The sequence below is a fragment of the Scylla paramamosain genome, chromosome 39 (genome assembly GCF_035594125.1).
Source record: "Scylla paramamosain isolate STU-SP2022 chromosome 39, ASM3559412v1, whole genome shotgun sequence".
Lineage (NCBI taxonomy): Eukaryota > Metazoa > Arthropoda > Malacostraca > Decapoda > Portunidae > Scylla > Scylla paramamosain.
In genome coordinates this window covers 2,965,001-2,980,000 of record NC_087189.1, presented here as the reverse complement: position 1 = coordinate 2,980,000, position 15,000 = coordinate 2,965,001, and the positions used below count along the sequence as shown (strand labels likewise).

At 41.4% G+C, this 15,000-nt stretch overlaps 1 protein-coding gene across 4 annotated transcripts in view; it reads right to left on the bottom strand.

The window, feature by feature from the left end:
* The window catches only part of LOC135092045 (glycoprotein 3-alpha-L-fucosyltransferase A-like), a 59,761-nt gene that overhangs the window by 26,278 nt on the left and 18,483 nt on the right, over window positions 1-15,000 (bottom strand). Inside the window, exon 1 of one of the 4 annotated variants that reach the window (XM_063990200.1) lies at window positions 12,929-13,290. The exons of 2 other annotated variants lie outside the window; for them this stretch is intronic. The gene's annotated coding sequence lies outside the window, so the exon portion shown is untranslated. Of the gene's footprint in view, window positions 1-532; window positions 693-12,928; window positions 13,291-15,000 lie in introns of those variants that run through there. One more of the 4 variants, XM_063990201.1, reaches the window with a different exon arrangement.

Genomic DNA, 15,000 nt, shown 5'->3' with positions numbered 1-15,000 from the left:
AGAGAGAGAGTTCACTATTGATTCAGTGTAGGATGAGGTCTGAGAGAGTGAATAAGGGATTAAGAGAGAGAGGGAGTGGGACAGGGAGAGGGAGAGGGAGGGAGAGAGAGAGGGGGGTAACTATACTCATTAGGACCTCATTAGGCTCTCTCTCTCTCTCTCTCTCTCTCTCTCTCTCTCTCTCTCTCTCTCTCTCTCTCTCTCTCTTGCTATCAGTTCGTTTCTTCCTTATTTTCTTTCTTTCTTTTTTTAACTCATATCTCTCTCTCTCTCTCTCTCTCTCTCTCTCTCTCTCTCTCTCTCTCTCTCTCTCTCTCTCTCTCTCTCTCTCTCTCACTCAACCCTCACTTCACCTGACCAACTCCTAATTGGTCTCACCCTCACAGATAAATATACAGACAGGTGCATACTCTCCCACCGATACTCTCTCTCTCTCTCTCTCTCTCTCTCTCTCTCTCTCTCTCTCTCTCTCTCTCTCTCTCTCTCTCTCTCTCTCTCTCATGTAAATTTTAAACCAATATAATTAACTTACAGGTAAAGTGGCTGCCGAGGAGGAGGAGGAGGAGGAGGAGGAGGAGGAGGAGGAGGAGGAGGAGGAGGTGTGTGAGGAAGAATATGAGGCGAGGATAAGTAGAATGAAGGAGGAAAAATATTAGGTTAGGTTAGGTTAGGTTAGGTTAGGTTAAGTTAAGTTAGGTTAGGTTAGGTTAGGTTACGTTAGGTTACGTTACGTTAGGTTAGGTTAGGTTAAGTTAGGTTAGGTTAGGTTAGGTTAGGTTACGTTAGGTTACGTTAGGTTAGGTTAGGTTAGGTTAGGTTACGTTAGGTTACGTTAGGTTAGGTTAGGTTAGGTTAGGTTAGGTTAGGTTAGGTTACGATAAGGCATGATCGATTAAATTTGACTAAGTTAAGATAAGAACAGGTTAGGTTAGGTTAGTTTAGGTGTAGTGGATAAACTCAGACGAGGTGAGGAACCAACGTATCACTTTGCAGGGAAGGGAGAGACTGAGCAGTGTGTGTGTGTGTGTGTGTGTTTGTGTCTATATGGTGTGTGTGCGTGCGAGTGTGTGCGCCGCGGGTGTCTCTGATAAGATAAGGTAGGGAGGGGAGGAAATGGGGGGGAGGATAAGGAATAGAAGAAAACGAAGCTGCATCAGAAAAATGGAAGGGAGGATGAGAGAGAGGAAGGGAGATGAAAGATGATGAGAAGAGGAGGAGGAAGAGGGCAAAGCAGTGAAAAAATAGGAAGATAGAAGGAATAGAAGAAAGAGGAGGAGAGGAGAAGGGAGAAGGAAGATGATGATGAAGAGGAGAAGAGAAGAGGAAGAGGATAAAGGAAGATAAGAGAGGATATGGGAGAGAACAATAGGGAAGATGATCTGAAGAGAGAGAGAGAGAGAGAGAGAGAGAGAGAGAGAGAGAGAGAGAGAGAGAGAGAGAGAGAGAGAGAGAGAGAGAGAGAGAGAGAGAGAATGATAATGGTGATGGAAATGAAAAGAGGAGATGACAAAGAAGAAAGAAGAGGAAAGGAAGAATGCAGGAGGAGGAGGAGGAGGAGGAGGAGGAGGAGGAGGAGGAGGAGGAGGAGGAGGGACGACGAGAGATTAAAGTAGATAAAGATGTTGAAGGGGGAAGAAAAGCAAAAGAGAGAGAGAGAGAGAGAGAGAGAGAGAGAGAGAGAGAGAGAGAGAGAGAGAGAGAGAGAGAGAGAGAGAGAGAGAGAGAGAGAGAGAGAGAGAGAGAGAGAGAGAGAGAGAGTTGGGATTTCTGAGGTAGATAAGGAAGAGCTGGAGAGAGAGAGAGAGAGAGAGAGAGAGAGAGAGAGAGAGAGAGAGAGAGAGAGAGAGAGAGAGAGAGAGAGAGAGAGAGAGATCGTTCTTTTAACTTCATCATACTTTTCTTCTCTATAGGCCGTGAGAAAATAATTAGGCCTGCCGCATCAGCTAAAGAAAAAAATAATAATAAAGAAACTAATAATGAAGAAAATAATAATAAAAAATAATGAAGAAAATAATAAAAATAATAATAATAATAATAATAATGAAGAAAAAAAATGTTTGTGGTTCACTGCTTAGGTTGATGAGACGGATGTACACACACACACACACACACACACACACACACACACACACACACACACACACACACACACACACACACAGGAAACCAGGGAACAAATGAAATAACAGACGAACGAACGTACTCGCCCACACATACACACACACACACACACACACACTTTCTCTCTCTCTCTCTCTCTCTCTCTCTCTCTCTCTCTCTCTCTCTCTCTCTCTCTCTCTCTCTCTCTACAAAATTAATTAGATGTTATAAGTCTGTCTAATCTCTCTCTCTCTCTCTCTCTCTCTCTCTCTCTCTCTCTCTCTCTCTCTCTCTCTCTCTCTCTCTCAACCTAATTAGATGATATAAGTCTATCTAATCTCTCTCTCTCTCTCTCTCTCTCTCTCTCTCTCTCTCTCTCTCTCTCTCTCTCTCTCTCTCACCGACAAGCCATGCACCAATTCACATAGCTGAGAGAGAGAGAGAGAGAGAGAGAGAGAGAGAGAGAGAGAGAGAGAGAGAGAGAGAGAGAGAGAGAGAGAGAGAGAGGAATATGAGTCACGTAAATTTTCTTGTTTGCTTTGTTTGTTTACATTGACGGGGCGGGAGGGGGCTGTTGGGGGGGTAGGGGAGGAAGGGGAGGGAATGGATGGAGGGGAGGAGGAAAGGTAGGTGAATAGGGCTGTTATCCATTATTCCACTTACTGTCCCTCCACTTATCCATCTCAATCCACCTTTAATTTACCTGTCTGTCTGTCTGTCTGTCTGTCTGTCTGTTTGTTTGTTTGTTTGTTTGTTTGTTTTTGTTCGTGTGTGTTTCTATGTATGTTTCTTTCTTTCAATTTCTCTGTAAGTCTGTATATTGTAGCTGTTAATATATGTGTGTATCTATCAGCTCATCTGTTATCTATTTGAATTTTATTTGTCAGTTTTCTGTTTATCTATATGTTAATGTATGTATCTACTCATCTCTTATTCACTCACACTATCTATCTGTCTATCTATTTATTTTTTCTGTTTGTCTATTCCTCTCTCTCTCTATCTATCTATCTATCCATCTATTTACCTCTCTCTCTATCTATCTATTCATCAATCTGTCTCTCTCTATCTATCTATTCATCTATCTATCCCTCTCTCTATCTATCCATTCATCTACCTATCTATTTATCCATCTACCTATTCACCTATCTATCTATCCATCCATCTATCAATCAGTACCTTCACCTTTTAGCACACTGAACATAAGAACATAATAAAACAAGAATATTATAACACACGGGAAGGGACACAAGACTCACACGTGGCATGTGTTTATGTATTACTTGTCATGATACACCTGCGCTCTCTCTCTCTCTCTCTCTCTCTCTCTCTCTCTCTCTCTCTCTCTCTCTCTCTCTCTCTCTCTCCAAGCTGTACTTTTTTCTATATTTTTTTTCATTATGATACGAACACTCAAGGCTCTTTTAGTAGTAGTAGTAGTAGTAGTAGTAGTAGTAGTAGTAGTAGTAGTAGTAGTAGTAGTAGTAGTAGTAGTAGTAGTAATAATAATGATAATAATAATGTTACGGTGACAAGATGCTGCGTTTCCGGTCTGTCTGTTTGTCTGTCTGTCCACCAAACACTAGTAGTAGTAGTAGTAGTAGTAGTAGTAGTAGTAGTAGTAGTAGTAGTAGTAGTAGTAGTAGTAGTAGTAGCAGAAGGAGAAGGAGGAGGAGGAGAAGAACGAGGAGGAGGAGGGAGAAGAAAAACAGAAAAAAAAATGGAGGAGGGAGAGGAGAAAAAGTAGTAGTAGTAGTAGTAGTAGTAGTAGTAGTAGTAGTAGTAGTAGTAGCAATAATAGTTACAGCAGCAGCAGCAGAAGCAATAGTAGTAATAACAGTAATTCACACACACACACACACACACACACACACACACACACACACACACACACACACACACACACACACACACACGTTAACTAACACCCCTAACAATGCTACAAGAGGCCCGTCACTTCAGCCTACATAAACACAGCACGTAGGAAACACCCGGTCCAGGAAACAATGGCGAAAGTACAAATTAAATAGTCCCCCTTGCCACGCACCACTGCACCACCACACCACCACAAGGCCGCCGTACATGGCTCCATAATTGTGCTATTAGTGTTGAGTCAATAGGGAAGTTTGGAAAAGCAGGCAGATTATGGATAGGTGCAAGTCTGATGGCTCCTTGTGGCTTCCTTTGTTTTGTTATGGTGAAGGTTGGTTGTGTGGAGTGAACAGCGGGCTTCAGTCAATGTATGGGTTAGGTGATAGGTGGACATCGACAGCATGTTTACTTGAGAAGAGTAGGATGAGAGGGGATCTGGTAAGGGACTTTAATAAGGACGGAACAAGAAGTGATGGCTTCAAGCTTGAGAAAAGTCAGATGTTAGAAGGAGACAGGAAGGAAGTGGTTCTGAAACAGAGTGGGAGATGAATGGAAAAGACTCAGTCGTCAGGGCACGCATTCACACACACTTTGAATGATGAAAGTTACTCTCAAAGTAAAGATTACTTTCAAAGTTGCTCCTCACTCCTAAAAATTACTCTCAAAGTTGTGAGTTTGCTCCTGGAAGTGCTCTCACAGTGGGCCAAAGATGAAAGTACTCGTACCTCGGAGGGACTTCTACAGACTTTGGAGTGAAGTCTGCTTTGTCAACAAAGGCGGAATATACCTACGTACATACATACACATCTGTGTGTGTGTGTGTGTGTGTGTATAAATATAAATATATATATATATATATATATATATATATATATATATATATATATATATATATATATATATATATATATATATATATAATACACAAACACACACACACATATACAGATGTGCATGCATGTGTACGTATATTCTGCCTTTGTTGACAAATTTCGCTCTTAACATGTGAGAGAGAGAGAGAGAGAGAGAGAGAGAGAGAGAGAGAGAGAGAGAGAGAGAGAGAGAGAGAGAGTAGAGTGCATACGACACGTATGGCTGCATGGTTAATTTCGCTGGACAACAACGTCTGGCCATACATTGTTGTTTTGGTCGGCGGTCACTCCCGGATCATTTTCATGCTTTACATTTGTTGTTTCCAGTGTGAGGTTTGCAAGGAGTAACGTTTCCTAGGTGCACTAATTTCTTTCCTTCCTGAGCCAGCAGCCGTCCTCTGCATCCATCTCAAGCACAAGGTGCATGTTGGCCCGCCAGGGAGAGCGCCGCTACATATATACATCCACGAAATTATCGACATGTCCAGAAATTACATATTGCTTTTAATAATGGTCTAGAATTACTTAGATATATTCAAGATTAATTCACAAACATAAACAACCACCAAAACATCGACATCTTGTTATATTGGATTAAAATAATGCTGCTACATTTAGAAAAGCTGCTACGTTGGCGGCCTTTCTACTCCTGGTTGTAACGTTTACTTTCAAAGTCAGTTACTTTTAGGAGCAACTTGTAGCAGCAAAGTCGAGGATCAAGACACTTGTAGGAGCGCTGGTAGGAGTACACCAGCATTGTTTATTAATACGGGGCGTCAGATCTTTATTGGTGAGTCAACAGGAAGGTTCAGAAGACAAGACAAATGTGTGGGTGGCGATGACAGGCGGAAATGAGCAGGCATGTTTTATACAGGGACTGCCACGTGTAGGCCTGATGGCTTCCTGCACCGACCCTTGTGTTGTAGTGGCTTACGTTCTGAGGCAGCCTACACAGCCGTCACACTAGCAACACAGCATTGTACTACTACACAAACCAGTACTTGCCCACACAAAGCACCACCGCTGTGTATCGCCAGCTTAGTGGTGTGTTCCTGCTGCGCCGTCAGGACACGCTTGGCATCTGTTGACACACCACACCTTCCCTTTACTGTACATATTTCTCCATCCCAGTTATATTATTCTTCCTATTCTTTGTTCTGTTCATTTGCTTTGTTCATTTGTTGTGCATTCTATTTTATCATTTTCCATTAGTGTTTTTTTTTTTTTAAGTGAGAGGGGCGCCGGCCGACTGGAAGAAAATAACAATAAATAAATAAATAAATAAATAAATAAATAAATAGTAAAAACAAAAAGGCGATAATTGAATAGTGAAGAAGTGTGCCTCGGAACTTCAATATAACTTTAGATCTATTATAAAGTATTTCACCAGCAACTTCTTCATCATAACACTACATACGTATCCCCCCACCCTCCTCCCCCCACCCCCTCCCCCCACAACCTTTTTCCCCCCTTCCTTTCACTACTAAAACTTATTCTTCTGTGATAAAAAAAAAATTCAAACTCATCATTTTTTTCTTTTTTTCTCTTTTTTTTTCTTTTGTGTTATTCTTTCCCTTCCTCTCTTCTTCCATCTCCATTGTTCTTCATTTTAATTATCTTTCCTCCCTCCGCACCTCTTCCTCATTATTCACTTCCTCTCCTCTCCTCTTCTTTCTCTTTATTTTGTTATTATTTCCAGTTCCTTGTGTGTGTGTGTGTGTGTGTGTGTGTGTGTGTGTGTGTGTGTGTGTGTGTGTGTGTTTATCAAATTAATAAAAAAGACATAATAGCGATTTCAGTAAAGTACAAGAGAGAGAGAGAGAGAGAGAGAGAGAGAGAGAGAGAGAGAGAGAGAGAGAGAGAGAGAGAGAGAGAGAGAGAGAGAGGCTGGCCCATGGGTTATCTTAGAGCTATATTTATGGGTCACTTAGAAAGAACGTCTCTCTCTCTCTCTCTCTCTCTCTCTCTCTCTCTCTCTCTCTCTCTCTCTCTCTCTCTCTCTCTCTCTCTCTCTCTCTCTAGAATTACCTAACTCCGTCAACTACAAAAATTATTTGATTACTCAGGGAGGAGGAGGAGGAGGAGGAGGAGGAGGAGGAGGAGGAGGAGGAGGAGGAGGAGGAGGAGGAGGAGGATGTATCTGCGGTTTGTACGAAAGAGAGAGAGAGAGAGAGAGAGAGAGAGAGAGAGAGAGAGAGAGAGAGAGAGAGAGAGAGAGAGAGAGAGAGAGAGAGAGAGAGGATAAAACACCAATAAATAGAATAAATGGAGAATAAATAAGCGAAATAAGAAAAAAAGAAAAAAACAAGCAAAGAAACATGACTTGCTCTCTATGGGAAGAATAAGAAAACTCCTCCTCTTCCTCATCCTACTTCTCTTCCTCCTCCTTCTCCTTCTCCTCCTTCTTCTCTTCTCCTCCATTTATTATTTTTTTAGCTAAATATTTACTGACACGACAAACAGAACGTAAATACACGACCATCGAACCTAAACACACACACACACACACACACACACACACACACACACAGAAGCACTATCACAATTTTCACTGCCATTAGATGCATTATCATTACCAGAGAGAGAGAGAGAGAGAGAGAGAGAGAGAGAGAGAGCGAGTGAATCAGTCAGCCAGCCAGTCAGTCAGCCAGTCACTCACTCTGACAGTCTAAAGTCGTATAACCTAACCTTGAACTCCGGACCTTTTCTTTTTCTTTGTTATGAGTGCCAACATAGCGTCTTTGTGGGGGTCAGGAAGTGGCACTGGCGAAGGTCAGGGATGAGGAGGAGGTGGAGGAGGAGGAGGAGGAGGAGGAGGAGGAGGAGGAGGAGGAGGGTGGAAGGGTAAGGAAATGACGGTATTCTAATGTAAGCAAAGGAAAGAAAGAGAGAGAGAGAGAGAGAGAGAGAGAGAGAGAGAGAGAGAGAGAGAGAGAGAGAGAGAGAGAGAGAGAGAGAGAGAGAGAACAATAACAAGTCTTTCTTTCTTCCTTCCTTTTTTTTTTAAGATCTGATTATTTTGTATATGTTTCTTGTTGTGTGTGTGTGTGTGTGTGTGTGTGTGTGTGTGTGTGTGTGTGTGTGTGTGTGTGTGTGTGAGACACTGCTGACGATGGAAATGATGTGTGTGTGAGTGTGTGTGTGTGTGTGTGTGTGTGTGTGTGTGTGTGTGTGTGTGTGTGTGTGTGTGTGTGTGTGTGTGTGTGAGACACAGCTGACGATGGAAATGATGTGTGTGTGTGTGTGTGTGTGTGTGTGTGTGTGTGTGTGTGTGTGTGTGTGTGTGTGTGTGTGTGTGTGTGTGTGTGTGTGTGAGACACAGCTGATGATGGAAATGATGTGTGTGTGTGTGTGTGTGTGTGTGTGTGTGTGTGTGTGTGTGTGTGTGTGTGTGAAACTGCTGACGATGGAAATGATGTGTGTGTGTGTGTGTGTGTGTGTGTGTGTGTGTGTGTGTGTGTGTGTGTGTGTGTGTGTGTGTGTGTGTATCTTGGTTCTCCAGCTGTGTGTACGTATGTGTGCGTGTGTGTACCGTGTATGTGTAACACCTGGCACCACGTCACACACACACACACACACACACACACACACACACACACACACACACACACACACACACACACACACACACACACATACTACCGTTAGGATTAATGTTAAGTTTTTCCCCATCCCCTATGTACATTTTCAGTTTGTCAACTGCCTAAATAATAAACCGTTTATTATTATTATTATTATTATTATACTAGTACGTAAGCTGAAGGGGGGTGGGACATCTCTAATTTGACACCTGCACACTTCAATCACCTACATAAATTATGAAGTTCGAAATAAAACTTCACTGAAAATCTAGTAGCATAGTTATTACATTTAATAATTTTCACTTTAAACAAACATAAAAAAAAAATAATAATAAAAACAAAAAAAAAACTAGAAGTATTTTATTATTTATTAATATTTCACTCCTACCTTCATTAACTAACCCAGGTGAAAATTAACAGTTCTTTTCTATCCACCTCCCTAATGCAAGAGTTAACCAGTATTCCCAATCTTTCCTTTCTTGTACAAGTAAACTCTTCATTGCCCACTCTCTAATGCAAAAATTAACATTATTCTCAATCTCTCGTTTCTTGTACAATCATAAACTCGTAAACAGCTTGCCCATTCTATTTTGTCCACTCTCTAATGCAAGAGTTAACCAGTATTGAGTCTTTCATCCCTTTCACTGGTAAAATCTGGACCTCTCTATTCATTCCATTCTGTCCACCTCCCTAGTACAAGAGTTAATCAGTGTTCTCAGTCTTTCATCCCTTTCACTGGTAAACTCAACACCTCTCTGCCCATTCCATTCCGTCCACCCTCCTACTGCAAGAGTTAACCAGTGTTCTCAATCTTTCATTCCTTGTACTAGTAAATCCTGGAAGTCCCTGCCTGCTTCTGTACTTCTCCCTTTCTATGACTTTAACTCTCAAGAGGAACGTTTGTAGACACCTCTTCAATTGTGAGTAATCTTTTTGGTCCTTTCCTTTAGAGGGCTGGCAGTTCAATGGGCCTTTTTTTGCTAGTATATTTTTTTTTTAAGCCAGTATCCATCTTATAAAAAAAAAAAAAAGAGAACGAAGACGATATCAAAGTAAAACATTTCTCAACATTTCATCTTTAAAAAAAAAAGTCTTATTTTAACACAGAAGTGAATGAGAAGACAGTCGCACCGTCTTTTTTAAATATTAGTGAGGTTGAGGAGATCCATCAACATTTGAGAGAAGGCGGGAAGAGAGAGGCGTGGAGTGTTTACTAATGCGACGAGTAGAGGCTCAAAACAACGCCAATAGCAAGTCCTTGGAGACAGAGAGAGAGAGAGAGGGAGAGGGAGAGGGAAGGGCTGAGGTGAGTGAGGGAACGACACGGTGCCCCAGGCAAGGAATTGAAAAGATTTGCTCATTCATGGAAATTTGGTGATTATGAAGTGAAATTGTGTATTGTGCTTTTTTCATACTCTTATTTTTTATTTTATTTATTTTATTTATTTATTTATTTATTACTTTTTTGTCGTTTTCCATGTTTCGTAATGTTTTGTGTTGCGTGATGTGTTTTCATTTCATTTTTTCATTTTCTTTTTTTTCTCGTTTTTTTCGTTTTTTTTATGTTTTGTTTTGTAATGATAAAATTGTGATGTCATGTGTTTTCATTTTTTTCATTCTTTTTTTCTTTTTTATCGTTTTTCCTTTTTTGTAATGATAAATTTTGTTGTGTCGTGTTTTCACTTTTTTTCGTTTTTTTTTGTTTTGTTTTGTAATGATAAATTGTGTTGTCGTGTTTTCATTTTTTTCATTTTATTTTCGTTTTTTTTGTGTGTTTTGTAATGATAGCTTGTGTTGTGTGATGTTTTAATTTCTTTTTATTTTCCTTTTCATTTTCTTCTTTTTCTTTTTACCTTTTTTATCGTTTTTCATGCGTTTCGCAATGACAGTTTGTGTTGTGTGATGGTTTTTTTCCGTTTTATTTTGTTTACCTTCTTTTCATTTTCTTGTCTTTCTTTTTTTTTTTTTTATATCGTTTTTCATGTTTCGTAATATCTTGTGTGATGTGTTTTCATATTATTTTATTTTATTTTCATTCTCTTGTCTTTCCTTTTTTTTTTTTTACTTTTTAGATCGTTATTAATTCGTTTCATTATAATATTTGATAATTTTTGTATGTGTAATTTCAAGTTTTTTTTTTTTTCCTGAATCGTGTTTTCAAGTGATTTTCTCTTTGTTAACTTTTATATCACGATTTTCATTTGTTTAATAATACTGTTTTCTTATTCTTCTTTCAATACTCTCAAATGTTTTCCTATTAATGTGTTCTCAGTTATATAATTCTTTCTTTTCCTTTTTTTTCAAACTTCCTCGGACAGTTCCCATTTTTTTTCGTAATCATGTTTTCTTATTTATGCGTTAACATTCTCAAAAGTTTTTCCTTATAACGTGTTCTCATATTGATTTATCCTTCTGTTCCCTCAAATCCTCCAGGAAGTTATTTATTTCCTGTTGTAATAATAAAACATCATTTGTGTGTCTTTCTTCTCAAAAGTTTTCCAAATAATGTGTTATCTTTTTTCTTCTTTTTTTTCAAACTCTCTAGCACAGTTTTTATTTCCGCCATAATAATAATCATCATTCTTTCCATCAGTAACTTTAAAAAAATTTTCCTTGTTTTCATGTTGCGTTTTTCCCCACTTTTTATATATATATATTTTCAGGGATATTTTTTTTTCATTTTTTTTTTCGCAATAACAACAAAAACAAACAATCTTGCATCAGTTTGCGCAAATATTTTCCGTGTAATATTTCAGACACTCGTGACTCATGCCAGCTAACTCACTAAACGCTCGGCAAACATACAAACACAACAGAATCAGGGAAGCTGCATGAAGGAACAGATCTACACGTGGCAGTCCCTGTATGAAACTTAAGGTAAACAATATCAAGTCTGTAGAAGAGAAGGAAGAGCGGAGAAAGACGAGTGACAAGTATTTAGTATCCTTACAGTAGCCTGCACACCACACCTGGCACCACCACTCATTAACCTGCCTCACTTACAGCCCACCTGGTGCAGCTAATATTACTCACAGTGTTACTCATCCACAGCACCAAGCCTCATGTTTTATTCATCAGTATTGACTCATGAAAATACCCCATGACGCACTCTCTCTCTCTCTCTCTCTCTCTCTCTCTCTCTCTCTCTCTCTCTCTCTCTCTCTCTCTCTCTCTCTCTCTCTCTCAGATATGCTAAGAATTTAATTTGTGAGTAAAGGTAATGAAGGTGACTCTCTCTCTCTCTCTCTCTCTCTCTCTCTCTCTCTCTCTCTCTCTCTCTCTCTCTCTCTCTCTCTCTCTCTCTCTCTCTCTCTCTCTCTCTCAAAACAGGTTATCTTTCACTCTGGGTTCGATAACACATTGGAAGGATTTTTTTCTTTTTTGCTTTCAGGACAAGGGGGAGGAAGAGGAGGAAGAGGAGGAGGATGAGGAGGAAGAGGAGGAGGAGGAGGAAGAGCTAAATTTAGAGGAGGATTATCTCATACATGTGATCTTTATGTTAATTCTCTCTCTCTCTCTCTCTCTCTCTCTCTCTCTCTCTCTCTCTCTCTCTCTCTCTCTCACCTTCAAAACAGAATTCAATGTTGTGTCCTTGGAGAGAGAGAGAGAGAGAGAGAGAGAGAGAGAGAGAGAGAGAGAGAGAGAGAGAGAGAGAGAGAGAGAGAGAGAGTGAGAGTGAGAGAAACACGTTTATAACAAGTTGACCACATGCTAATGAACACACACACACACACACACACACACACACACACACACACACACACACACACTGCAGAATGTTTAAAGTCCACAGGGATTATTCATTGATTATTCAGTCTGGGTTTTCCTGCTGATACAGAATCCTTATCAAACTCTTCCTTGAATCACAGAAGCACTCTTGAAAATCCACATAACTCCCAATACAAACTGTTAAGTGTGTACCAGCATCGTAAAACTGTCGGCAGAATCACAAAAAAAACACTTGAAGACCCCCGTTGAGAGACACTACAATAAGATAAACTATCACAAGAATGACGAAAGCACCTGAAAACCGCAGCATTTTCCACTGCAACCCATCAAACCGTCACAAGTATCAGGAAAACACCTCTGAACACCCAAATAAAATGCACTGGAACCTGATAAACCATCACTGACCTCACGGAAAACACGCCTCAACACCCTGGTCGCTTCCATCACAGCCTATTAAACGTAATCGAGAGAGGAACACACAAATGCTTGGAAACTGTACCCCATGTCTGCCTCTTTCCACCACAGACACACATACATACACACACACACACAAACACACACCATTCCTTAATTTCCAGCCATACCGAGATGACAGACGGTGTGAAAGAGAGAGGGAGAGAGAGGGAGGGAGAGAGAGGCAGGACAAGAGGCTGGGGTGGTGGTGGTGGTAGTGGTGTGGGTGTAGAAGCATTGATCGCTCCCTCACCAGACACACCACGCCGGGATATAACATTAGCCAGCACACTGAACACTCTACACCTCCTCTATCACACTTACTTAGCCTGTGTAGTCCATGATATGTCCTGGGAATCCTTCAGACCTCCATATCCTTAAGTGGAGGAGAAGGACGAGATAGACAGCAGGTACAGGAGCGGAAGACGACACACACGCTAAATCTATTAAATTATCTTTTTCCTCTGTAGTGCTGCTAGTAAAGTGAACACAAGCCACGGGGCACGGGGGACTGGCGTGACAGGACCCGTGCTTCCAGTCACAGACGCACTGAGAGGCAAACCCGCCCCGGTGTGTGGCAGAGAGGCGGGGGAAGTGAGGCGGGTGGCAGCCAGAGAGGAGCCCTGATTGCTCGTCCACACCGCTCGAGGTTTGAGTGCGCACTGACACTGGCTGGCTGGCTGTTTCTCTCTCTCTCTCTCTCTCTCTCTCTCTCTCTCTCTCTCTCTCTCTCTCTCTCTCCGCCGCCCTTCCTGCCTGTGTGTGTGTGTGTGTGTGTGTGTGATGTCCACTGTTGTGTACGTTTACTGTCCTAAGTGTAATCATCCTTGCTTTTATTTATGTGTGCTTCGTCTCTCTCTCTCTCTCTCTCTCTCTCTCTCTCTCTCTCTCTCTCTCTCTCTCTCTCTCTCTCTCTCTCTCTCTCTCTCATAAACATCCTAAACGCTACCTTAAACTCTTCTTCCCCAACCTAACTCCTGTCCCACTCCTCCTCCTCCTCCTCCTCCTTTTCCTCCTCCTCCTCATAACAGCGGGAAAGACACGCCAGTTGTCCCCACTACCTAAGGGAACATTTACCTCAGCCTGGAGGGAGGAGGAAATGACAGGGAGGAGGAGGAGGAGGAGAGAGACAGGTTGGTGGATAAATGTGTGTGTGTGTGTGTGTGTGTGTGTGTGTGTGTGTTCCTTCCCTGTCCTCCTCTTCCTCCTCCTCCTCCTCCTCCTGTTCCTCCACCTCCTGTTCTTCCTCCTCTTCTTTACATCCTCTTATTCATCCTCATCCATCTTCTCTTCCTCTTCCCCTTCCTTCTCTTCCTCCTCCTCCTCCTCCTCCTCCTCCCACAGTTAGGTTAGGTAAGGTTATGTTAGGTTAAGTTAGGTTAGGTTATGCGAGATTAGGTTAGGTTAGGTTAGGTTAGATGAGGTTAGGTTAGGTTAGGTTAAGTTAGGTTAGATGAGGTTAGGTTAGGTTAGGTTAAGTTAGGTTAGATTAGGTTAAGTTAAGTAAGGTTAGGTTAGGTTAGGTTAGGTTAAGTTAGGTTAGATGAGGTTAGGTTAGGTTAGGTTAAGTTAGGTTAGATGAGGTTAGGTTAGGTTAGGTTAAGTTAGGTTAGATGAGGTTAGGTTAAGTAAGGTTAGGTTAGGTTAGGTTAAGTTAGGTTAGATGTGGTTAGGTTAAGTTAGGTTAGATTAGGTTAGGTTAAGTAAGGTTAGGTATACCACACCTTAACACCGCCTAACATAACACCTTAATACATTCAAGCAGACCCTTAAGAAGACCTCCTCCTCCTCCTCCTCCTCCTCCTCCCCCTCCACCTCCTCCTCCTCCAGACGAAAGCGCAGGGCAGAAGGAAGAGAAGGAAAACAGAAGCAGTAAGATGAGGAGGCATGAATGAAATGTATGAATGAACGTGTGTATGTGAATGTATGGCCGTGGCGGTGGGTGTGGCGGTGGTGGTGGTGGTGGTGCAGGCTGCCTCACGCCCCTACAGGCACCAGGGAAGGACAGAAGGGGAAAAAAGGACAGGAAATAGGGAGGGATGAATAATTGAAACACTTTAGTTAATCCTTCTGTCCGTCTGTCTGTCTGTCTGTCTGTCCCTCTAGCGGTGGTAGTTGTAAGTTCAGGCACTCCCCTCACTCTCTTCCCCCCTCTCTCTCTCTCTCTCTCTCTCTCTCTCTCTCTCTCTCTCTCTCTCTCTCTCTCTCTCTCTCTCTCTCTACGAAGGGATGACCATAAATCCTTAATATGGCTCTAAAATGCCCCTAAAATGTCCTATCACTGAATATAATACATTTTTACTCATATTTTTCTCTCTCCCTCTCTATTTCTCTCTCCTGACGAAGGGATGACCATAGAAACCTAAAATAACCTTAAAATACCCCAAAAAAATATC